Consider the following 26,531-nt stretch of genomic DNA (forward strand, 5'->3'; position numbering starts at 1 on the left):
CCTCTTTACTCAGTCCAGGCATCAGCAATCACCTTGGACACGAACTGCATACTGTGGAAATGAAAAATCTAATATTTCAGTAGAGGACAGCGGCCTAGTCCCAGTCTTCTCAGCCTCCCTTGCTGCAATCCCACCCACTTTGCTGCCTCTTCTGGGTGCTGGATATCCCGGGTGGGCCCTTGGCTGGCCACTCCTGGTCAGCCCACCTGAACCTGGGTATTGCTAGTGGCCTGATCAGGGGAACCTGAAGCCCCTTCCTTCCCCACCACCACTAGGCACAACTGTCCACCCAGGAAGCCCAAGCGAGGCAGGCAGTAAGCCAGCCTTCATGGCCAGCCCCCTAGCAGGTGCTAGGGTAAAATGGTTCCTCCTGACCCGGAGGCCCAGCTGGTGGGTAACCAAACTCCTCTGACCCCTCAAACCCATCTTGTCCACCAGGTCTTCCTGACCCCATTACCTACCTGTCACACACGTGGTCATCCACGTCTGAGGTGCCCCAAAGTCTTAACAGGGACTCGGTTTCCAGACTAAACCCAGATAGTAACCCTGTCCAAGCTTGGGCCTACCTGTGGCTACACCAAGTCTGGGATTGAGGCCACAGCTACCGACCCCAGTGTGGATCAGTGTGGGGCACAGCAGGTGCAGTCCTGCGTGTGGGTGTGGCCATCCCATCCACCACCCAGCCTTCAGAGCCCAGACAGGAGCCAGCAACCCACAAGAGACAGAAGCCTGAAGTTGCTGTGTTGGTCTTTTTAAAAAAAACTTGTTGTATTTTCTCACAAAATGTAGATGTGTAGGAATAGTCTTATGTTGGTTTCATTTAAATGCTCATCGTTAGTGTTATAATGTTACTTCTGTTTCCAAAGTCATAAACAGTGGGCATCAAACAGCAGCAGTCCCTGCCGCCACCCCATAGTCAGCCCCGGAAGGCACTCCTAGAAGTTCCAGGGTGGCGGACACCTGGGTAGCAGGAGGGCTCCCCCACACCACTCCACTGGAAACAAACCAGCCAGACCTGCCCCCTTGGTCTGACTTCCCTGCAGTGTTGGGTCCCCACCCAGGGCAGCCGCTCTGGAGTTCAGCTCCTCTCCTTGAGCTCTGGTCCCTGCCAGGCTCTGCCCCCATGCCAGTCCTGCTGCCCCTCCCACCCGGGACACTGTGCACGCAAGCACAGTCACACACACGCAAACATACACATGCACACACGTTGGGCAGCTCTCCCGCTTGACCCCAACATGCCTCCTGCGCCCCACCTGGCTCACCTTCCTAAGGCGGCCTGCTCTCCTGCTCCCTTCCTTGTGGCTCCTTGGAACACAGCACCAGGTCAGGGAGTTGTGTGGGCAGGTGATGCAGGGAAGCAGGGATGTGGCGTGGCGGGAGGGGGTGTCTCCCTGATGCCAGGAGGCTCCAAGCTCCATGGCTGGTGTTGCTCAGGTCAGCCCAGTTGCTGGAGATCTAGTCCCTAGGAACCCATGGCTGGGCCCAGGCCCTATGGAGGGAGAGGCAGAGGGAGGAGGGCATTGCAGCTGCAGGTGTGTGCAGGGCTGGGAGAGTGACAGGGCATGACAGCGGGCAAGCAAGCTTGGCTTCCAGGGACCAATGGAGACACCGGATAGATGCAGCTTGGTCCAGGGGTGGCATGAGTTGACCCTCAGGGGCCTCAGGCCCAGAGCTGGCAGGTGTATGGGGGACCCTTCCAGCTTGATCCACGCCCTTAGCCCCCAGGTGTGGCCTTCCCTGAGCCAAATTTGTGTGTGGGTGAGTGAGGGGTGGTGCTGCCGGGGGCACACAGGGAGAGCAGCCAGCAGCAATTATTTCGAGAAGCTCCCAGCCAGAGGAGGAAGGGGCAAGTGGGACGAACTGCCAGGGCAGAGAACAACATACCAGGCATGCAAGCTGGACGCAGGAGTCAACAGGCTGAAGCTTAGTGTCCCCCAAGGAGTCCACCAGCCTGACCGCCTGCCTGCTGGGCCTGGGAGGAGGAGCCTTCCTGCAGGGGTTGGGCTGCAGCAGGCACGCAGGCACAGCGGGTGGGTGAGTGGGCAGGCTGGAGCGCAACAGGGTTAAGAGGCAGAACACAGCAGTTAGGTTAGTGGGGGGAGTTTGGGGGATGGGCCTGAGGATGGGTCCACTACCACAGTGCCAAGGGAGGATCCAAGCTGGTCGGAGCTGGCGGGTGCACTGGTCTGTGCGTGAAGCCAGGAGAACTGGCAGGGGGCAGGTGGTGGGCCTCGCCTAGCACACACATGCAGAGCCCAGACCCTACTCTCCTTCCCAGCAAGGGTGGACAGCTCAACTGTGCTCCCTGGCCCCCAGTGGCCCAGGGCTCAGGACTTCAGGACTGCAACTGGATGCTCTTGAGGAGAGGAGGGTGCTCCCACCCCCTTCCCTGGCAGCCAATCACTACTTACTTTCAATGACTTCTTTTTGGAGGCTGACCCCATTGGGTCAGTACCCCAGGCCCTGTGTTCCCTGTGGTACAAGTGGTGTAGCAGCCGTCTGGGGACAGCAGAGGAGAGGACTAAGGAGTGGCACTGTAGGAGCATGCCAGCACCTGCTGTTGACACTCCCACCGACCCCTAAATGGGGTAGGGCTGTGACTGGACATCGATCGTCCAGCCAGCAGGCCTTCCCAGCATCAGCTTAGGGCCTCCCATCTGCCTGCCCTCCTTTCCACGACCCATCCCACCTGCCCACCCTTCTTCCCACAAGCCGCACAGCACCTGCACTCACCCAGTGGGCCAAGTGTGTCCAGAGGAATCACTTCCCAGCTACCTGCCTTCTTGCTGGCTGCAAGGGTGAGAGCATGCGTGAGCTGTGGGCTGCCAAGACGGGATGGACATCCTTTGCTGCCCACTTCTTATCACCCCTGCCTGGCCTCTGCCCATCAGCAATGCATCACCCCCACCCCTGCAGTGGCACCTAAACAGGCGGCATGTGACCAAGAATCCCCAGGGAGCAGTGATCCAGGCCCCCAGCCACGCAGTCTTTCTTCTATACCAGCTCACCACCTGTCAGCCTCATGCACCCTGGACTTTGACCATCAATGGCAGTGTGCTGTCATCGAAGCCCCCGGGACTCTACGCTCCCTTAGGCACCTTTGTGGTTGCTGTAAGACTGAGAAAGCACAGGGTAGAGACAACCCTGGGGTAAGCTTGCATCACCTTCTCCTGCAGCTGGGACTTGAGACGGCAGAGGGGAGGGCAGCCCGCACTTGGAAGGGCGCCTTGGTCCAGCCGTCCTTCTGCAGGGCCCCACTCAGGTCCTTGTAGCTCCACAGAATCTACAGCAGGTGCGAAGCCGCCTTCTCCTCGCCCACCCATTGGCTGTGGTGGGCCTGTGGTGGGGTCTGTGACCACTAGCCACGCCTACTTCACCAGGCCCCGCCCCAAATCCCATCCACCTGCTAACCTGCCCAGAGCCCTGCCCACCTGCCAGCTAGCCCTGTCTATGCTGTGCACCTGCCAGGGAAGAGGGCACACCGCGAGCCTGCAGGAGCCATCGCCAATTGTCCAGACTGTCGGACACAATCTCGTAGATGGTGCTGAACACGGCCAACACCGTGTCTTCCTCCAGGCGTGCTCCAGGGTGCGGGACAGCTTGCGCATTGCGCACCTTTGGCACCATCTCTGCCATGGCATAGCTCCCTAGGCAGGCATGAGGCAAAGACAGGTGTTAGGACACGCCTCTGCCCTGCAGCTACTGGAAAAATTGCATTCCTGTGGCGCGGAGGTGGATGAGGGCCGGCGCAAGGAGGGCCCCAGAACATCACGCTGCCAGGAGAGCTCCAGAACCACCCATCTTCCACTGCTCCCCCTCCCCTGTGCGTCCCAGCCTGCCTGGCTCCTCTCACCATTGAGGTCTTTGTTGTGCCGGTCCAGCAAGAGGTTCCACAGTGCATTGGCCACAGCCTGCACCACCTTGTCCATCTCAGACTTGCAGCAGCTCCACCAGCACCTGGAGCCTGCTCTCCTTGTGCACCTTGGTGCAGATGTAGAGGGCCCACTGAAGCAGTTGGGGGATGAATGCTTAGCGCAGACGTGCTCCCCAACCCCGGCTGTCCCCACCAGCTGGGTTGTACTGTAGTCCCCATGCCCGCAGTTCAAGGGCCATTCCTCCTTCCTGCTATTGCCCAGCGGTGGGGTCCTGAGCCTGCGCAGTGCCCAGGGTAGGCCTCCCATCTCACCATCCAATTGCCGGCGCTGAGGTTCTACAGGGCTCCTGCGGCTGCCTCCAGGGTATTGAAATTTCAGCTCTCCATGAGGAGGAAAAGGTAGAACCGTAGAACCGTACCACCTCGGGCTGGTACAGCAGCTCAAAGTTTGGGCATGCACAGAGCACCTGCTGTTCGCAGTCACTCCAGGACCTCCTCCCTCACCCATCAGCCCATGCCCTATTGGGCGCTCCAGTGGACAGGGAGAGTCAGGGACGCATGTGGAACAGGGAATGTTTATTATCAATGGAATCACTTGTTCTGGCCACCCCCAGGGACAAAGCGCTCCCATTTCACAGAGGGGCAAACAGGCTCCAGTCAGGAGGTCACGGTTTGGGTAAAGTTATTCTTTCTTTTGATTCTCCTTACTGAAGAACTGGGCAACAAATTTGCCAACTCAGGAGGCGGGGTCTCACCAGCCACAGCTGCTAGCAACAGGACCCACTATCCTTCCATCCCTAAAGAATTGAGAGTGCAGTGCAAATAGGGACTCCACCCACTACCTAGCCAGAACTGAACAACCAGGGCCACGCCCCTAGCAACAGGGCCCGCCTTCCAGGTTCCTCCACAGCTGGCACTCCACATGGTGCACACGCAGAGCTTCCAAGGCGGCCCTCCACACCTGCCTGTCCTGTCTCAGGAAGCTGTCTTCCTCTCTACCTGTGATGTACCCCTTTCCCCTAGACTCCCTGTTTCCCCCAATGACTGGGGTCGCTTGGCCACCTCCACCCACTGGGAAGCCTCTCAGGCAGGCAGGATCTGAGTAGACAGCACACAGCCACAGGAACTCAACAGGTGGGGGATGCACCCACGCCCGCGCCCCACCCCCAGGGCCCCCAGCCCATCTGCATTCCTGGGTCTGGCCACAACGCACCGCACCGCACCCCCTCCTTCCCAGCCCAGGTGACTGTCCTTCAGCCCCACCTCTCACCTGCTGTCTGCTGTCCTCTAGGACTTATCTCCCCAGCAACCCCCAATCAACTGACCCATGGCATTGATCCTGACTCTGCATATGTCCTCAAGGACCTCTCAGGAACCTCACATCTGTGATCGCCTATAGAGCTGGGGCCCACTGCAGCGGCACTGGTTTTGCTGCAGCACTGGCTCACCTTTGGCGGCTTCTGTCTGCTTGGGCAGATCCAGTGTGTCAAAGTTCTGGTCTGTCTCACCGTCATTCTTCCCTAGAAGAGAAGGATGGCTAGAGGTGAGGTGGACCCTGGGCTGGGGTTGGGGTGGGGAGGGCAGAAGCATGCCAGGATGGGTCTCTCCTGCCCAGAGACCCCAGAGAGCACTCCACATCTGGAGGCAGGCACTGCTTACAGCCATCTGGTGCCACGCGGACAGGTGGACCAGAGGACAAGGCAGTGGTAGCCATGAGGAGGCCTAGGGCCTGTGACGCCCGCATCACATGCTGAGAGGCACATCATGTGACTCCTTAGGGTTCCTGGGCAGCTGCATGTGGGCAGGACAGCAACGGGTATAAACAGAAAAACAGGAATACAACTTGGTGAGCAAGCGGAATGCTCCCTCCTGGCAGGCACCCAGCCCTCCACCTCCAGGCACCCAAGCCACAGCTCCTAACTCCCCCAGAAGGGAGCAGAGCTTAATTTAGATAGACACGGGGCCTCCTGGTGGAGCCATCAAACATCTCTGGGGCCCTGCACGTGCCCCCTCTCGGTGCTGACCCAGCCTTCCTTATGTATTAGAGTCCGAGGTTGCAGGAGCAGCCCCTTGGGCTGGCCTCTCACCAAGCTGCCGGGTGGGGGAATGCATTTCTGCCCCTGTGTGTGTGTGTGTGTGTGTGTGTGTGTGTGTGTCTTCAACCAGTTGGCATGGAGACAGCAGCCAGGGTGTTGGGCCTGGGAGTTGGGGACGGGGACTGAGTGGCTTTCCTGGGTACTCACTGCCCTGCAGTTGTCAGTGATAGTGTGAGCCCTCTAGCCTGGCTGAGGGCAGGGACCATGCAGACACACAGATGTCACTTACCTTGATGGAACCAGTCCTCTGGGTGGCCACAGGAAGCAAAGGAGAGAGGAGAGCTGCCTCAGTGGTGGACCCTCCCAGTGTCCCCTATGTCTCCACCGCACACCCTGGGGTCAGGGTGGCGGGGAGCAACACTGAACACCCCAGGGAAAGCTAGGGCTCAGAGGTGCAAACAGGCTCTGCTGCAGTAGCTGCTGCCTGGGGGGTAGTGGCCAAAAGTCAGGGCAGGAAGACAGGACATGTCCAGGGGTACTCTGCCAGGTGACAGGCCTGCGGCACCTTCCCCAGAGGTGAGCACAGGTAGGGCCCATCGCGGTCTCTCCCTCCTGTCCTCCTCCTCTGCCCTTCCTTGCCCTCCACCCCCTCCACACCTGTGGCCTACACTGCATAGGGGCAGGGCTGGAACTCATACCCTGGCTTCCCCCTTAGGCCGTTTGCCCCCTTCCTGGCTCCTGGCTAAGAGTCCTCCAGCCTCTTGAGTTGCCTGCTATCTGGGCTCCCTGGAGGGCCTGCCATCTGGGAAATGGGAGGGATGGGGCTGTAACCAGGCAGGACCCTATCTCATCCACTCACCTTTGGCCTTCTTTCCACCGAAGAAGGAAGGATCATCCCACCTCCGTCGCTGGAAGCCCGCAGCGGTGCTGTCTGGTACCTGTCAGCTCCAGGCACCTCCTTGTGCACATGGTGCGACAGGTTCCACAGGATGCACACGTAGTTCTCTACTGACTGTGAGGGTTCAAGAGAGGAGAGGTGAGCGTGAGGCGGGACCTCAGGGCTTGGGAACACTCACCCTCCTAGGCAGTGTGCCCCCAGCCTGCCTGGGACGCCTGGGAATGGGGAGCAGATCCAGATGAGTGAGACTTGGCAGAGAGGGGCTATGGCCATTTCTGTGGGGGCATATTCAGAACACTGCAGACCCACACAGCCATTCTTCTCTACATTGTCCTGGACAGATTCAGTTCCAGCTCCTGCACCGGCTGGCTCCTAGACCTACAGCAGGAGGTTTTGAGACCATCCCCACTCTGTCCTGCCCACCTTGGTATCTGTGTCCCTCCTGCCCACTGCCAATTGAAGGGCATGCAGGAGTGCATCCACTAGCCCCCAGCACTGCCAGAGACTTCAACAGGTCTTGGTGCTGTCTTAGTCCACATTCCTGGGGGCCCAATGGAAAGGAGGACAAACTGGTGAGTCCCCAGCCTCCACCAGGGGGCTTTCTCCAGCCTCACCCCTCAAGCCCTGGCTTGCTTGGAGGGCTTGTGTTCCTCTCCAAAATGGACTTTGCCACAGCCTAGCACCTCCCCCAGGGAGATGGCAGCTTCCGGGGTAAATTGGAAGGGTCAGAGGTGGGCCAAGAAATTCCTGACAACACTGAGTACCCCACACACATAGCCAGGAAGGACAGCAGGCATCTAGGGTGGTGGGCAGGGTGTGGGTTGGCACTGCCCACACCTCAAGCAGCCAATGTGTTCTTGAAGACGGTTGTCCACTCAGCGTCCCTTGGCTTGGAGTCCTTGTTGGGTTCATGCTGCCAGCCTGAATGACCTCGTGAGTGAGGGTCTGCAGGCCATGGTGGATGATGACCATCTTCAGGGGCTCGTATGATGACAGGTTCCAGAGGGTGCCTCCGGCTGTGTGCCGAACCAAGTCCCCCCCCCCTTCCTGGGAGCCCCCCTGCCACTCAGAACCTGCCACCTTCCTTGTGCCCAGGTTGGCATCAGGAAGACTGTGAGAGGCATTGGAGGTCCTCCTGACCCAGGCCAGAGAGACAAGGGGCACTGAGCAGCAGCTTCCAGCTTGGGGGTGAGGAATGGTAGGAGCACGGGGTGCAGTGGGGCAGGGAGGTGGTAAGACAGATGCTCCCTGCTGTCTTCTGGCCCCAAGGCCTTATAGAGATGGTCATGTGATGCCACTGGGGCAGGGCAGCATAGGAAAGAGGTATGCAGTGCCCTGCTGTGACTGGGGAACCTGTCTTACCCTGCCACCTGACTAGCAGCCCACACTCCTGGCCACCAGGGTGTTCACCACTGCCTCCCCACTCCCAGGCTAAACCACTACTCTTTCCACTCTCTTCCTAGGGAATGTGGGGTTGGGGTCACGCAGGTGTGGCCAGGTGCCACTTGCCAGTGACAAGCTGCGGGACCTCATTGTCCTAGGTGGCCCACAGCAGGCACACCAAGGCTGGTATGCTACTACAATCCCAGAAGGCAGTGTTGTTGTCAGCGTCCCAGCCACAGGAGAGGCTGCAGGTAGGCAGCAGCGTTGGCCTTCACGGGGTCCATGGGATGCTGCAGCATGGCCAGCACCTCAGGCAGCTTCAGGTCCCACCGGCGTGGCTCCTTGCAGTGCTGTCCACTGAGGGCAAGCATTGTGCCACCTGGTCCAGGCTGCTGAGTCTGTCCTGCTTGGGCTGGGCCAGGGGTGTGGTCGCTGCAGGGAACGGGACCCACTCCTCTAGCAGCAGCTCCCACCTGCGCCATCCTCTGCCATGTCCGCGTAGGTCCTGTGCAGGTGGGCAGGTCCCCATGAACCTCCTGATACCAACTCCTGGGGACCAGGTGCTCTCTGATGGAGCAGGGCGGGGCCAAGGGCAACTGTACCCTGGCTCCTAGTACAAAAGCCAGTCTGGGTAAGAACCAATCAGGACAGAGTTGGAGTTAAATCCACCTGTCACTATTTCACTCCTATAGTGCCTCCTGGATCCCTTCCCCTTCCTGCAACACCCCCATCTCCAGCTGGCACCAGGATGCAACGGTGCTGGGGGAAGGGAAGTAGATGATCCTACCTAGATAAGGCTCTCCCAAGAGGAACACCTGTTGAGGGTACTGAGGCTCTAAGGGGATCCCTGTGGGTTGCAGCCACTTTCCAGAAAGCTAAGAAGGGTAAGAGGGCTTGGAGGAGGGGGATCAGGTGACTGGCACTCGGGCCTGCTCTGCAGGTGTAGAAACTTGGGCTCCACAGAGGAGAGGAGAGGAAGGCCCAGGGACCTTGGGTTCCAGGAAGAGAAATCCCAGAGCCTCTAGGAACCCCAGAGCCTTTCATTGACTACAAAGCCATCAGGTGGCTGCTCAGTCTAACACCCACCCTCCTGTGTGCCTGCATTCACGAGAGCCGAAGTCAGATCATATCGAAGCATGCCTAACCAACTCGACACGAGCAGTTTCACTGGGGGAGCAGAACGCGGACTTCCTGGAGGAGGTGGCAGTGATTGCTGGCCATCAGGGTGGGTGGGATAGGGTCAGGGTGTTCACCTGGCACGCATCCCGCACCCGCACTCGGGCCTCCTCCGAGGGGCTGTGCCATAGTCGGGGTCCAGCTCCAGGCCACCCTCGTCATCATTGGCCAGGTTGCATGTGTCATCCTCCAGGCTGTAGGGCTCTGCCTAGAAGTACTCAGGCAGGGAGCAGCCCCTGGGCAGTTGTGGGGGCCTAGGAGTGGGTTAGCTGGGTCATATGGCAGGTTTATTTGCATTTCTCTAAGCACTCTCCATACTGATTTCCATAGTGGTTGCACTCGTCTACACTCTTGCCATCAGTGAAGGAGGGTACATTCTCCCCACATTCACACCAGCAGGTGTTATTCATAGAGTTCTGAATGTACGCCAAACTCACTGAAGTTATCTGGAATCTCAATGTAGTTTTCTTTTTAAACTTTTTTTTAATTTTAATTTTAATTTTTGAAATTTTCATACAATTCTGTTTAGTCTGGGATTCTCCTCCCCACAATTTCCAACCCCCGATCCATTTTTCCCATATTGTCATGACAGTACATTTCTTCATAAGGAGTTACAGTTCCATCAGTCTGCTATTTGTTTTCATTTGTATCTCTCTCTGTTTTAAAAAAAAAGATTTATTTCTTTTATTACAAAGTCAGATAAACAGAGAGGAGGAGAGACAGAGGGGGAGATCCTCCGTCAGATGATTCACTCCCCAAGTGAACACAATGGCTGGTGCTGTGCCAATCTGAAGCCAGGAGCCAGGAACTTTCTGCAGGTCTCCTGCATGGGTGCAGGGTCCCAAAGCTTTGGGACGTCCTCGACTGCTTTCCCAGGTCACAAGCAGGGAACTGGGTGGGAAGTGGAGCTGCCAGGATTAGAACCGGCGCCCATATGGGATCCCAGGGCGTTCAAGGCGAGGACTTTAGCCGCTAGGCCATGCCGCCGGGTCCCATTTGTATCTCTCTAGAGGCTAGGGAGCCTGACCATCTTTTCATATGTCTGTTATTCATTTGAATCTGTTCTTTTGAAAAAAATGTCTGTTCATTTTCTTCACCCATTTCTTCACTGGGTTGTTTGTTTTACTGTTCCTAGGTTTCTAAAGCTCTTTGTAAAATCTGGATTTTAGTCCCCTACCAGTTGTGTAGTGTGCAAATATTTTCTCCAATTCAGTTGGTTGCTTCTTTTCTGTATTATTTCCTTTGCTGCATAGAAGCTTCTCAGTTGATGTAGTCCACTTGTTTATTTTGGCTTTGACTCCCTAGGCTTTTGGTGTCTTTTCCAAGAAGTCGTCCACTTTCCTATATCTTGGCAAGTGCTTCCTACGTTTCTTATAATAGTCTGATAGGTTCTGGGTGTAGATTTAGGTCCTTGATCCATTTAGAGCTGATTTTTTTGTATAGGGTGACAGGTGCGGGTCTTGCTTCTTACCTCCGCAGGCTACTATCCAATTGTCCCAACAATATTTGTTGAAGTGACCAGAATTTTTCCCTGGATTGTTTCCAGATTTCTTATCAAAGATTAGTTGGCTATACATGTGTTGTCTCCATTTTGGTGTTTCTATTCTATTCTATTGATCTTCTCTGTTTCTGTAGCAGGATGAGACTTTTGATGATCACTGCTCTGTAGTATGTCCTGAGGTCTAAATTGTGTTTGCTCCAGCTTGATTTTTATTCTTCAGGATAGCTTTGGCTATTGGTGCTCTCTTGTGTTTCCAGATGAACTTTTCCACCTTCTATTTTTGAGAAGAATGTTGTTGGGTTTGTGGTTGGTAATATGAACAGATTGAATGTGTGGGGATTATGAATATGGTAATATGAACATTTTAATGATGTTGAATACGCCAATCTAGGAACAAGGTAAGGTTCTTCATCTTTTGATGTCTTCTATTTCTTTTAAAATTGTTTTGTAGTTTTCACCATAGAGGTCTTCCACATATTTGGTACTTCGAAGTAGAGAATTATGTCTGCAAACAGAAACTCCTCATTTCCAACTTGAATTCCCTTAATTTATTTTTCTTGCCTAAAAGCTCTGGTAAGGACTTCCAACACTCTATTGAAAAGCAGTGGTGAGAATGGACATGCTTGTCTAGCTCCTGATGCTAGTGGAAAGGATTCAAGCCTTTGCCCATTTAGTATGATGCTGGCTTTGGGTTATTCATAAATTGCTTTGATTGTGTTGTAGAATGTTCCTTTTACACCTATCTTAAGGCTTTGAGCATGAAGTGGTGTTGTGTTTTATCAAATGCCTTCTCTGCATCTATTGAGATGATCATATGGTTTTTGTATTTCAATTTGTTGATATGGTGAATAATATTAATTGATTTGTGAATGTTAAACCATTTCTGCATGTATGGGATGAATCCCATCTGGTCTGGGTGAATGATCTGCTTGATGTACTGTTGGATCCTGTTGACTGTGTTTTGTTGAGGATGTTTGCACCTGTATTCATCAGGGAAATCAGTCGGTAGTTCTCCTTTTGTTGTCTCTATCTGGCTTTAGTATCAAGGTGATACAGGCTTCCTAGAAAAAGTTTGGAAGAATTACCTCACTTTCTATTGTTTGGAAAAAGCTTGTAGAGGATTGGGATAATTTGCTCTTGAAACCTTTGGTTGAATTCAGCAGTGAAGCCATCTGGTTCAGGACTTTTCTTGGTTGGGAGGGCTTTAATTAGTTACTGGTTCAATTTCAGTCCGTTTTATAGGTCTACTTAGATTATTAATTACTTCTTGATTCAACTTTTGCAGATTGCATGTGTCCAAAAAACTTTTTCTTCTAGGTCTTCTGATTTGTTGGCTTGTAGTTGCTTGTAATAGCTCCCAATAATTCTCTGTGTGTCTGAGGTATGTTTCGTTACTTTTCCTTTTTCGTCTCTGATGTTATTGATGCATATTTTCTCTCTTGTGTTTTTTGATTAGTTGGGCTAGTGGGGAGTCCTTTTTGTTGATTTTCTCAAAGAATCAGCTCTTTGATTCATTGGTCTTCTGTATTGTTATTTCGGTCTCCATTTGGTTTGTTTCCTCCCTTATTTTTGGTTAGTTCTTTTTTCCTACTGCTCTTGGGATTGCTTTGCTGTAAGGTTCACTCATTTACTTGGCGCATGCCCAATTTCTTAACATAAGCATTGGTTGAGATGAACTTTTGTCTTAACACTGCCTTGATTGTGTCCCATAAGTATTGATATGTTGTGGTGATTTGTTTCATTTGTTTCAAGCAATGTTTAAATTTCTCTAGCCCATTGCTCATTTATAAATGTGCTATCAGCATCAATAACCATCTTCCTGTGACTCAAGTTCCATCTACAATTTAACAAATCTTAATTTGAAGTCAGCAAAACGTTTTTTGCTCTGATCGGAGCTCTTTCCAAACTGATGTCCTCTTATCCTTACTGTCTCAAACTAATCTTGTGCAGCCATATTACACCCAGTTAGCATGAGTTGATTTGGGTGCAAGAAATTTTTATATTCTTGTAGAGTTCCATAATGCACATTTTCTCCAAATTTTGAAGACACTTAGAAATATTAATGGAGTAGGTTAGGGATGGAGGGGGAAAAGAGAAAATGAGAGAGAGAAAAGTGAGAGGAAAAAAAGAAGCAGGCAGTGACGGAGACAGGAAAATAGTTACTACTGGATCATAAAGTTATGAATTGGCTCATAAAGTTATGGAGGCTGAACCGTCAAGATATTTGCTCAACAAGCTGAAAGCCAAGGACACCCAGTGGTGTAATTCTACTCCCATTCCAATGGATCAAACCCAGGAGAGGCAATACTTCAAATTCTACTTCAAAAACTGGCCGACTCTGGGCCCAAAAGGTTTTCTCAGTTTCTTTGTGAAGGTAACTGGGTAGGAGTTTCTACTGTGCTGCATATACATTAGGTTTTCATTAAGATTAAAATACTAACTAATGAGTGAGGAAAATTCCATCTGTTAGAACAAAATTAAACTACAGCTAGCCCTAGAACAACGCAATAGCTTTGGTTCTGGTGAAATCTGAACCCACAGCTTAGAATCAACCTAGTGCTGCACTGTAATCTCATGTTGCTCTGTCGCAGATCCGACTTTCGCAGATCCGACTTTCCTGATGGGTATCTGAAGCCACTTGCTAGGGTAAACACTGAGGAGATGTTTGGAGATTTCTGAATGACTGGCATCCATTTGCATTGAGGAGATGTCTCCGTGACACATCCATTTGCATTGAAGAGATGATAACAGTTGGGTTCTATGCAGAGGAACATGGGATACAGATGGGGTCACATGCTGCCTGTCTCAGCTGGGCTGTACCAGCAGACCCATCCTCTGGTCTCTGTAATCCCCAGGAGGGATGATGCTGGCCTGCAGCTTCCTCTCACCATGGCTCAACACCTTCAGCAGGCCAATCTCTAGGCATTATGGTCAGCCATGTGTAGCACTTTTCTTGTCCCTCTTCACTGGCTCTGTGGCAGTAACAAGAATCCTCTTCTGTTCGCCTTGGGTTTGGCAGCAGAGCAGCTCTTCTTGTGTGTGGCCTTTCTAGAATACAGAGCAGGCAGGGGCTACCTGATCATTGCCCAGAGACAGGGTTCACTAGTCCTGGAGTTCCTACTTTCTTGGCTTCCTTGCCTTGAGGTTGGTGTTTGTAATCTAACCTTACATCAGCCTTCTGGAGTACCTAGTTCCTCTCAGTGTTTGGACTCAGTTTTTCTGCCTGCACCTTGCAAGATGAGACAGAGATCTTTCTTAGTCTTTTCCATTCACTTCTTCTGTTGATTGAGGTTCATTCATGTTACAGAGAGCAGGCTTCTTTCCTCAAACTGCTAGTTCAACTATAAGTCTCACCCAGAAATAACCTCATACCCAGCAGAATGCTTGATGGAATGTCTAGACACTCCATTAACCAGTCACATTGACCCATGTAGTCAACCATTACAACTACCAACAGGCACACAGAGCAGGAGAAAGCACTTGCAAATCACATGTTTCACCAGGGAGTTAATATTCAGAGCATATAAAGGTCTGTTGTGACTCACCCATAGTAGCATTAAACATAATTGAAAATTAGGTGAAGAATTTAAAATAGACAACTCACCAATAAAGAAATACACATATACAATAAAGCTATGAGAAGACATATTACTAATCATGAGAAAAGGCAAAGTTATTTAATGTATGTAGTTTCTGTTTCAGATGATGGAAAAGTTCTGAAACCAGATAGGCGTAATGGATACACAAAATTGTAAATAGACTAAATTGGACTTGTGTCATTGAATTGCTTAAATATTTCAAATAGTTAAAATGGTAAATGTGTGATTGTGTATGTGTTGCTGTAATAAAATGTTTCAAAATAGCTCATTTAGTAAATGGAGCTTATCTCCAAAACACAAAGTCTAAGTTAACATCCATAGATTAATGTTATTTATTACAATGATTCCACCAGAAAAAACTATTGCCTCAAGAGATGTGGTAAAAAGCTTTTAATAAAACCCACTGTACATTTCTGGTTTTAAACTTCAGCAAACAAGATTAAAAGAGGTTTTCCAGTTTGAAGAAAAACACCATCTAAAATGTTCAGCTAATTTTGTACCGGCTTAAGGGTGGAGAACCACTCCATCAGATCAACTTTAACAAAGCAATTATGCTCATTCTCACCCTGTCTTCTCAGGTATACAGTGGTGGTCCTAGCCAGCCAAAATAACCTTTTTCCCTTTGTATTGATGGCCTGCCTCAGGCATTCTTCATAATGAAGAAAAGCTAACACACCTGAGTCATTTATATAGATTAATAAGATAAAATAAGTCATAAGCATTGATGGAAAAATTCCAGGTAAAAAACTCCCAGAACACCACTGTAGGAGATGTTTGTAGTTTATAGTGAGGCAAACCTTGTCTATATGCCATGCTAAACACATGGCCTAAACACAAAATGATAAGGGCCAAGTGCAATGATTCAATTGGCTAATCTTCCCATTGCAAGTACCAAAATCCCATACGGGTTCCAGTTTGTGTCCCAGCTGTTCCACGTCCCATCTAGCTCCCACTTATGGCCTAGGAAAGCAGCGGAGGAAGGCCCAAAACCTTGGGTCCCTGCATCCTTGTGAGAGACCAGGAAGAAGCTCCTGGCTTCTGGCTTCAGACTGGCTTAGCTATGCTTGTTGCAACCAGTTGGGAAGTAAAACAGCAAATGGAAGATCTTTTTATGTATTTTTTTCTTTGCTCTTTTTTGATGACGATGATGTTCACATAGCTGAGAAGAACGTATGCCCATGTGGACCACCAACTAGGGTGAGGAGAGTCAAGAAATGGGGGAAAGTGGATGAAACAACTGCTTTCAATCTTCCTTTCTATTCTTCCTGAGTCTGGGGGAAACAGGGTTAGAAGGGGAGAAGCCATAGCAAGCATCCTAACCACATCAGCACCTGGGGATGGGAGGACATCCACCCAATGTCATCCCAGGCTCCCTGATGTGAAGCATGTTCTGAGGGTACTGCTTAAGTGACTTTGATAATTCTGAGATGCTATTGATTTCATTGCTCCAAGGCTGAGGAAATTTTTCCAAAGTCCATTGGCTGACATAGTCCACCACAGAGTCTCCAGTCTCCCAGATACTTGCTGTTGAAGGTTGGCCAGGACTATTGTCCATTTTGTTCTGCCCTCCATGGTATTAAATGGCCTCTTCAGGCCTCAGTGACCTGTCGTGTGCTCCATATGCATTTTGGCAAGCTGTCCACTGCACAGATTTCAGATACTGAGGTTGCCTAGTTCTGACATTTGCACTCCATGGTCAGACCACAACTCCTGCAATTAACCCTATGGTTGGATTTTGAGTCCAGTGGTTCAGTTGCGTAGGATCCCCACAGAAACCTCATCTGAGGTGACTCCAGACACCCTGTGTGTGAAGCCAGTAGGAGGTCTGGCTTAGTCTGTCACCCACATCTCAATGGTGGTTGCAGTCACTTAGACAGTTCTGTCTCCAGCCACATCTCATATGCAAACCAATGAATGCTATAGCCCAGCGCAGTGCTACTCACCTCATGCACATAAGCTGGAAATGCAGCCCAGTCAGAGCAATGCATAATCAACTCCACCAGGCCTTCCACCAGCCCTGGTTCCTGCACATGCCAGAATGTACAGCAGACTGGTCTAGTCTGTCCCGCATCCCATTCAGCTCTCGTACACACCCATGGGTACTGCAGCCTAGCTCAGCCTAGTTCAGCCCAACTGACTCCACTATCCAGCCCATACTTATGCTAGTGGGTGCTACTGCCTCGTCCAGTCAGGCCAACTCCCAGCCCTAGTTCTTCTGCTCACCAGTGGGAACTGAAGCCCAGCAGAGGCATGCCCACAGTTTCTCTACTAGGTCCACTCTCAGCCCCGGATCTTGCACTTTCCACTTTCCACTTTGTTCTGCAGTCAAGCCTAACAGAACTTGCCAGCAGTCCTAGCATTTCCCAGCAATGTTCCTCAAACCCCAGCCAGTTTGCATTTACTATGGCTGATGTATGTACCAGTAGATACAGTCATTAAACCCAGCCTGGCTCTCCCTCTAACCCAGCTATATGCAGACTGATGGGTGTTGTAGTCCTACTCACCCTGGTCTGCCCCCAGTCCCAGCTCTCATACTCACCAGCAGGAGTATTGACCAGCATAAATTCCTCTGAAGGCCCCTACTGGGCTTTCCCCTCTCCCAGAGTCTTGTGCGTGCTGGTGGGTGCCATGGCCCATCCTGGCATAGTCTACCTCACCTCATCATTTGCCAGTGGATGCTGCATCCTCCCTCAGCTCTGCCTGTCCCCAAATCCAGCTCCTACTGGTGGGTGCTACAGTATAGCCCAGCCCAACCAGCTCCCAGTCATAGCACTAATGTGAACTGACTGGTGTTGTGGCCCAACCCAACCTCTCCTGCACCCTGTCCTGGTTCTCACATCTGCCAGTGAATGCTATAAAATGCTCAGCCTGGCCTACATGTATATATGTATTAGCAGGTATGATAACCTGGCCTGGTCTAGGCTCAGTTGTTGCACTCACAAGCAGGGACTGCATCCTAACAGAGGAGTTCCCCAAGCTTCTCTATCAGGCCACCTCCTAGTCACAGATGTCACACACACTGGTGAGATCTTGGCCTAGCCTGTCCTGGCAACTACAGTGGCCCTGCCAAACTGGTGTATACCCATTCCTGCTCTTACCATTGTGTGCTACAACCCAGCCATGCCTGGCCCACTCCCAGACCCAGCTTTCATGTGGTTTAGCAAGTGCTGAGATCTATTCTAGCCTGTCCTACATTCACCCTGGCTCTTGCAATCACTAGCAGGTGCTGAAGCCTAGCTCAGTCTGGCACACCCAGAGCCAGTCCATATCCATGTCAAGGGATCCTAAAGCCATGTCCAGCCCAGTTCACCACTCTACCCCAGCCTTCATGCTCACAAGCAGGAATTGAAGCCCAGCTAAGGTGTCCCCTCAGCTCCCAACACAGCCTGCTCCTAGCCACAGGAGCAGGTCTTCACGTATGCCAAGACCTAGGTCTTCACGTATGCCAGTGATTGCTTCAATCCACCCTGCCATGGCCTAACACCTGTCTTTGCCATGAGATGCTACAGCATGACCTGACCAGCCTGCCCCCACCCCAGCTGTCACTGGCAGATACTGTAGCCTAGACCTGTCCAGCCTGCCCCCACCTCTAGCTTTCATGCAAACTGGTAGGTGTGATAGTCTTGTATGGCATGGTTACCCTCCCACAACCCTGGCTCCCACAAATACCACTGTGTGCTACAGTTTCATCTGGCCTCTCCTGGTCTGCTCCCCAAAAAAACCCACATATCTGCGAACAAATGCAGGATCCTTGACCTGGTCTGGCCAACATTCAGCCCCAAATCTCATGCTCATCAGAAGGAGATATAGCCCACCTGAGGAGTTTCCCCACCAGGTCCATTCCCAGACCCAGATCTCGCACATACCAGCATGTGCAAGGCCCTTTCCCAGTGGAGTTTACCTGCTAGTCACAGCCTTCTTGTGTACGGGTTATATTGCAGCACAGTCTGCCTCACACCCTATTCCTGTGTGTGCGTACAGGTGGTGCAGCCTGAACCAACCCAGGTTGTTCGCAATCACAATACCCATAAGTGTTGAGTTCCATGGTCATGCCTAATTTGAACCATCACCATCCCCAGTTCTCATATAAACCAGCAGGTATTGGAGTCCCACAGGGATGAGCCCACATATCCCCCACAGAACCTGTTTTCTCGTGTGCTGGTTAGAGTCATGGTCCAACCTAATGTGTTCCACCCCATGCTCCAACACTCACGGGCGGGTACTGTGGTCAAGCCCTGCCAGGCAGGCCCTCCAGCCCTAGCTTTATGTGCAACCATTGATAGTGGTAGTGGTAGGTGGACATGCATGGACGGCTGCACTGGTCTGACCCAAAAGGGTCCTCCAGTACCCTCCTAAGAACTGCCAATTCTCAGCCCCCTCACTTACCCGCAAATACAGTGGCCTCATTGGTGGAAGTCTCCCAGAAGCCATGCTCACTTGTAAAGTATTCCATCAACAGTTTTCTTCCCAAACATCCCTATAACTCTTTCCCTGAGAAATCCACAGTCCCCACACCTGGAAGTGCATGGGCTTGCCAAGCTCCATCTTCCAGTTGGGTGGCATGCTGGCCTGGATCTCTGTCTGCCCACCAGGATCCAAGCTCATGCACTGGACTCCAGACCTGGTCCTCTGGTACATGTACTAGCCTGGGACCCAAATACATGCATGAGTTTCCAAACCCTTTCCAACAACCCCCATTGCAAGTTCCAGGCCCTGGATCCCATGAAAGGAAGCCACCAGTTATTTCAGCTCCATGGCCTGCAGAAAAACACCCAGGTAGAATATCTTTCTGTCTCTCCTTTGAAAAAGAATAAAAGACCTCAGAATTCCAATTAACTTAAGAGACTCCATCTGGTTAACCTGGGTGACCTTAAGGCAAGGTGACCTTAAGACAAGGTCTCTCTGAAGAGATAAGACTATGTAAATGAGGGATTGATAGTTACAATTCTGACTGGCTGAGATATAGTTAACCAATCATAAGTGTGACTGTGGAATTCCCCTGAATTGTATAAGAATCCTGTGATTTTCTACCTCCGGGCTCTTTTAACCAAGGACCTTTGCATCGGTGACAGTTGGAGGCCAAAACTTGAGTTGGAATAAACCACACTTGTGTGTTTGCATCGAAATTTGACTCCTGTTGATTCATTTGGGGAAGACCTGAGGCTGAGAGACTGGAGCCTGCTACCGAGCCTGAGCTGAGCCACTACCAGATCTTCCACAAAGCTGCAAACGGAGCTGCGCTTTAATTTGTATTCTGATAGTGGATATGTTGCCCTTTCCATTCCTGTGCTGGAGACTGAGGGCCAAATTTCTTCCCACTCTACAGCAGCATCTCTATTTGCTAAAATTCAGGCCTGTATTTGGGCCCGCAAAGATAAATTCTTTGTGACTCATATTCGAGCCCATACAGGTTTACCTGGGCCCTTGACTTCAGGAAATGCGGCTGCAGATTCAGCCACCAAATTAGTGGCCTCAGCTCTTGAAGAAGCTCAAAAGGCACATGCTAGATTTCACTTGAATTCTAACACGCTTTGTTTGCACTTTAGTCTGACTAAGGAACAAGCCAGAACCATCGTGAAGCAATGCTCAGTGTGCCCTCAGTTTTTGCCTGTTCCTCATTATGGTGTTAATCCCCGAGGACTGTTGCCCAATCATGTCTGGCAAATGGACATGACACACATCCCAGAGTTTGGGACACTAAAGTATGTGCATGTCACTATCGATACTTGTTCTGGATTTATTTTAGCTACTCCTCAAACAGGAGAACAAGTCAGACATACTCTAGCCCATTGCTATGCATGTTTTTCCATCTTGGGAACTCCTAAAGTTATCAAAACTGATAATGGTCCTTGCTATACTAGCAGCAAGTTTCATGATTTTGCTGCCTCCCACCATATACAACTAATTACAGGTATTCCTTATAATCCTCAAGGACAAAGTATTGTGGAACGTGCCAACCGTACTATTAAGGATTACCTTATTAAAACCAAAAAGGGGGAATATAGCACTCCCCGAGATCATTTGAATCTTGTATCATTTATTTTAAATTTTCTAACACTGGATGCTGAAGGACAGTCTACTGCAGATCGTCATTGGAATCCGTCTCAGAAGCAGAAGGGTTATGTTATGTGGAAGGACCCCTTGACTGGTAAGTGGCTAGGCCCAGATCCCGTCCTCATTTGGGGGCGAGGATCAGTTTGTGGTTTTTTTTGCTTGTTTGTTTGTTTTTTTTAAAGATTTTTAATATTTATTGGAAAGCTGGGTATACAGAGAGGAGGAGAGACAGAGAGGAAGATCTTCCTTCCGTTGTTTCACTCCCCAAGTGAGCCGCAATGGCTGTTGTGCGCTGATCCGATGCCGGGAACCAGGAACCTCTTCCAGGTCTCCCACGCGGGTGCAGGGTCCCAAAGCCTTGGGCTGTCCTCGACTGCTTTCGCAGGCCACAAGCAGGGAGCTGGATGGGAAGTGGAGCTGCCGGGATTAGAACTGGCGCCCATATGGGATCCTGGGGCGTTCAAGGCGAGGACTTTAGCCGCTAGGCCACGCTGCCGGGCCCGATCAGTATGTGTTTTCCCAGAAAATGAAAATGGTCCGAGGTGGATTCCTGAGAGGCTTGTCCGGCAAGCTTCTGCTGCTGAGTCTTGTGAAAGCTCAGATACTGGCCAAGATGATGGCATTTGAGTTGGAAGATCGACGGGACAAGCCTTTATGTATTACATAAGTATAACAGTATTTTTGCTGTTCTGCAGCGTGTTCCCTGACTGATGGCAAAGCCAAAGTTTATCGGTGGCTTTGGACTTTGTTCTCTGAGAGCCATGTGGGATGGGGGAGGAAGTATTGAGCCTTTCTAAATATCCATCCATGCTTTGATTTGGAACTTCTTTTGTTTTGTTTATATTTTCCCCACCTTGTCTTGGATTCACCAGAGCATGTCTGTCCCAGGACAAATGCTTATCTTATGAGGTACTTACTTCCCCAACAGACAAGGGTGACATTTACATATCTATTCCCCACCTGAAGCCTCAGCCCATTTCTGTCTCCAGCCATTGTTTAGGGGGAGGGCTTCAGATTGGCCTCTTTATCATTTGAAAGGGACCAAAAAAGTTGGCCAGTGACACCTTTCTGGCCTTTTGTCCCAAGGCCAGGTACCTTGGATACCAGGAATTTTCTTTGTTTTTGGAGAAACAGCTTTGAGAGGAAACTTTAAAAAATGGTCTTCCCACCACCGAACACAGGCTTTTCTCTCTTGTTTTTCCTCCCGCCACTATGGCAGAGGATCTTGAGGACTCGCTCTTGTGAGTGAACCTTAGCTCATTGAGTTTGAAGCTTGTGTTTGTTTGTGTTATCCCTATGCTTCTCTCTTAAGTACAGGAGATGCCTCTGAAAGGAATGACACCAAGTTCCAGTACACCCTGACAGCATGCTGGAATGGCAATTGTGATTCTGCTATTATCCTGCAGCTGCCCTGAATCCTGCCTGTGCCTATGGGGACTGATGGAGAGGCCTATGTTGGCCTGATAAAGAATAAAAGAGACTTTGGCATAACGCCGACCATCATAGCCAGTACATCAACATCCGCCACGACCAGCTACCGTGGTGACAGTGAACAAGGTCGCAGAACAGACTGCCAGAGTTATGGAACAATGGACTTTACTGATGAACATGAGCAGGTGGGCATGCTTACGCTGTGACTGCGGGTTGGTTTCCTGGAAAAGAAATAGCAGATGCTGTTAGATTTGGTCTAGGCCTCCTGTACCCCATCGTATGCCTTTCTGTTGTATTGTATGCATTTCTGGTGTATCATCTGTGCAAGTGCAAAATGTTTTCCCAAGCCTGGGAACTGCTGTCTGCTCATTGCTACTGAGCTAAGTTACTGCTAAGATCATGGCCTCTTGTCTCCCATTGTGCCTTTTATGTATGTTTCACCTGTGTAGTGCTTTGTTTTCCCAAGCCCGGGAACTACTGTTTGCTCATTGCTACTGAGCTGATATTCACTCCTAGCCATGGAACAGGGTTGCCAGCCTCCTCAAGTATTGTTTGAGCAGCTGCAGCAGACAACGCATTGAATAGCAGCCAGTGACGGGTAAGATGGACCGGGAATGGACCCACCTAAGACAGGGGCTCTGTCATGCTACGGAGATTCCCGATGACGGGTAAGGCTGAAAACCTGAGAGTCCACAACCTAAGACAGGCGCATTCAAGTCTGCTTTAATACAGAAGAGGGAATCTGTTGTGGACTGAGGAGTTGATTTACATTCCTTTAGCTGAGCACTCAGGAATCGTGCCTACAACAGTAGCACCTGGCCTTTGCAGACTCATTGGCGTCCTATTGTCCTGTTAATGGGCTTGGGGGGAAGAGGATATAATATGGTAATAAAGAGGCTTTGGGAAGACGGCTCCCAACACTTCTAACATGATCATGGTCTCCGTGTGTCGGTGCTTTTTGCTTGGACATTCGCCGTGCCTAGTATGCCGGCTCAGCTAGCTGAGGCAAATCTTCCTGAACATGGAGCAACCAGGAAGAATCGTGTAACTTGGAAGGAATCCAGAGAAAGAAAGCAGGGAACACAGTGACCCACTCCAAATGTGGTGAGTCGCCCCAGGCAGAGGAAGCACAAGTGGGAAACCCAGCCGACCCAGAGGAGGCAGAACGAGCTGGACAGTTTGCCTTTTGTGAATATCCCCACAAGCAACAGCAATAATCTGCAGGAGGGACAGAGGCTTCAGTGGAGTGTGAACTAGGGGCTCCTTCCTCAGCCCGATCTGCTCGTACCACAACCCCCCCCCCCAGGAGTTTCTAGCGACCAAGAGGCGAATTTGCCCCAGGCTCCAGGCTGACCATCCTCGGGCGGGACCTGCCTTGGAAGTGTTTTTGCACCAGTGCTGGTGACTCGGGGACTCATAGGATTCCAGCGAGGCAGGGACAGCTAGGATAAAGGGCCCCGAAGAACTGGCTTCCTCAGAGAGTCACACAGAGCCTGATCCGGCTTGTGCTCCACCTTCCCCAGCAGAATTCTCTGGAAACTGAAACTGTGTGAGAACCTGACACCCCAATTAGCATAGGGGCTGGGCAGAACTCGCCTACAGGTCCCCAGCAGCACGGGAGCCTAGGGTTTGCCTTCGCTCAGGCTCTCTGAAGGTTAGTAGACCCTTCAGTGCCCCAGCAGGTATCTGAATCTCCCAGCCAATGGTGCTCCTAAGAACCAAGGTAGGCGTAGCATAGGCTGGGCTGGGTCTCTGCCCCTGCTGAGCCATGTGTGATCTGTGTCTGGTTGTGGACCAGGCTTGGCTGGGCTGTAGCATCCCATAGTAAAAACCATAATGGGTGAAGGCCAGTCAGGAAATGCTAATGTTCCTGCTAGGACAATTGGTAGAATAAGTAGGTAGGACTGTCCCATGGACCCACCAATGGGTATGAGATCTGACATTGGGAGAGGTTCTGATGGAGGAGCTTCAGGAACTACTCTCTTGGGATATAATCCCTGCAGGTGAGCGCAAGAACCACAATAGGGAGCAGCCCTGACCAGGCCAGGTAATGGTACCCACTGGCATACATTTGGTGCATGTTGAGTGCAGACCAGGCTGAGCAGAGTTACAACAGCAGTTGTTCTCATGTGAGCTGGATCAGGGGAAAGTCAAGCTGGATTGACTGTTCCTACTGAAGCATGCATAATTCAAAGTGGGTGTGGATTGGTAGGGCTTTGTCACAGCATCAACTGGCAGATATTGGCACAAGGGGCAAATTCTGTCAAGTTAAACCGCAGAACCACCTGGAGAGTGCAAGATATGGGAATGGTGGTGGGCCCAGGAAGGATACAGTGGGCACCTCACTCTTGGGTTGTCACTGCAACTGGTGAGCATGAGAAACAAGACCGAGGCAGGCCTGGCTAGACAGAGAGTGGCACCCACTGGTAGATGTTTGAGGGCTGGAGAGTGGGGCTGGTTGGGCTGAACTAGACTTCAATGCCCATTGACATGTATGAGAACTGAATGGGCTGTGGGACAGACTGGTCTAGTCTGCTGTACGAACTGGCAAGCATGGGATCCAGGACAGAGGGTGGGCCTTGTGGGGGTTAATGCAGGTTATTCTGACTTGTTTGCATGAAAGCCAGATGTGTGGTGGGCAGGATCTGGCTGGGCTGCAACACTCATTGGTTTGTATGAAACACAGGATGGAGACAGAACTGACACAGCAGTTGCAACCACCAGTGTGTACTTAAGCCAATTTTGGTGATGGACTGTGCTGGATTGTGTCTTGGAAAAAACACTTATGAGAATCAGCTCTGGGATCAACTCAGAAGAAGTTTCTATGGGGATTCCCCCAACTGAATTGCTGCACTCAGAACCCAGTCATGGAGGTGATAGTCATTTCTATGATCTGGCCATGGAATGCATGTGTCAGAGTTGGGCCTGCTGGGCCTTACATGGAGCACTGGACAGCATATCCAGGTGCGCATGGAGGACATGGCAGTTCATTGGAGTCTGCAGAGAACACATTGTGCCACAACAGAGGACAGAGGACAGAAGAAATTGATCAACTACCATAGCAAAGTGTTGGCAGTGACTATCTGGGCCAATGGAGACTCTAAGTGGGAATATGTCAACTGGTGGATTCTGAATAGGTTTCATCATACTTGGAGTGACAATATCGGCAGTAATTCGAAACTATTCAACTATCAAAACCTGTTGAGCATGACCCTTAGAGAGTGCCCGCATTGGGGACCTTGGGGTAGTTTCTGGTGGCTGTCCCCCACTCCAGGGTACAGAGGCATTTGGGAGACTGGGTGTGGCTACTCTCCTTGTCTCCCCCCTTCCCCTACATACAAGGAAAGAAAAAAAGATATGTGGAAACGTGTTTCATCCACTTCTTGTAGCCGTTGACCCTTATCACCCTAATCAATTCTGTAAAAGTCATCAAAAATAAAAATCATTATTAAAAAAAATGGTCGATAAGCTTAAAGATGGCACAATTGAATTATGCAATCAGGAAAAATGCAGGAACAAAAGGAGAATAAAGAAAGATAGCATAAACTATACATAGAAACATTTTTTGGCAAAAATGAATATAGCTAAAGTAGAACTTTTCAGAGTGTTAGGTAGCAAGCTATAGGTAAAATACAAAGTCAGCCAATTTTTGTCTTTTCAAAATATTTATTCACTGGCATTTATATATTTATTTTTAACATGTGTTTTCACTTTACTTCTAAATTTGCAGTAAAAATGTGAAGCAGTAATACAAAGGTTGCCTATACTGTCCTGTCTCATTTTACTAGTATATCCCTTGTTAATATCTGTCTCCATGAACCACACCCATCTTCCACTAGTTTTTAAACATGAAACACTTATAAGAATATCCACGTTAATGTACTATACTCAGGTTGACTTTGTTTGGATGGAAGGGCTATATCCCAACTGCCAAGGAGACCACGGGGATTTGGACTGACCTTGTAGGCCAAGAACTCTGAGGTCGTCCACTTCCTTTTGGATCTCCCGCATGGGAAGGACGATGCCCAGATCCTTCCTCACAGGATCTAATGTCATTGGAACAATATCTGGGATCCCCGAGCTGATCTCAGTCTTCAAAAAGTTTGAAGAAATCAGAATCTTTTGGGAGGAGCCCCATGCCTGAGATTTGTTAAATCACCAATGGTGGTTCCTGAAAAAGGCACACTTGTTGTGGTTGCACCCTAAAAGCATGTACCAATTAAATTAGATAGATTCAAACTGTGTGTGTGCAACATACCTATGTATTATGGAGAGGTAAAAGATCTAAAAAAATAAGTTGATCACTTGTCCAACAGGATGCCTGCTTGAGAAATAAAGCACGGAGAAGTCTATAGGTAAACGAGTCTCAGGAGAGCGGTTGCAGAGACTTATTAACAAAAAACTGTAATACTCTACGTTAAAACATACCAAAAGAAGCAATCTTCAGACACAAATATGGGGAAAGCAAGGGCATCACATATCAAGAGTTTAAGGAGGTTAATTTATGAAGAACTAATGTTTAGGTCTGCTGCTTGTCCCTACCAAGTCCAAATGTGTGGCAAAAGGGCCTGGATGAATT

At 50.4% G+C, this 26,531-nt stretch overlaps 1 pseudogene; it reads right to left on the minus strand.

Annotated features, from left to right (window-relative positions):
- Positions 1-5: 5 nt before the first annotated feature.
- LOC101519456 (splicing regulator ARVCF-like) lies at positions 6-26,008 on the minus strand (annotated as a pseudogene).
- Between the last annotated feature and the right edge of the window lie 523 nt (positions 26,009-26,531).

Source organism: Ochotona princeps, chromosome 27, assembly GCF_030435755.1.
Source record: "Ochotona princeps isolate mOchPri1 chromosome 27, mOchPri1.hap1, whole genome shotgun sequence".
In the NCBI taxonomy this organism is placed as follows: Eukaryota; Metazoa; Chordata; class Mammalia; order Lagomorpha; family Ochotonidae; genus Ochotona; species Ochotona princeps.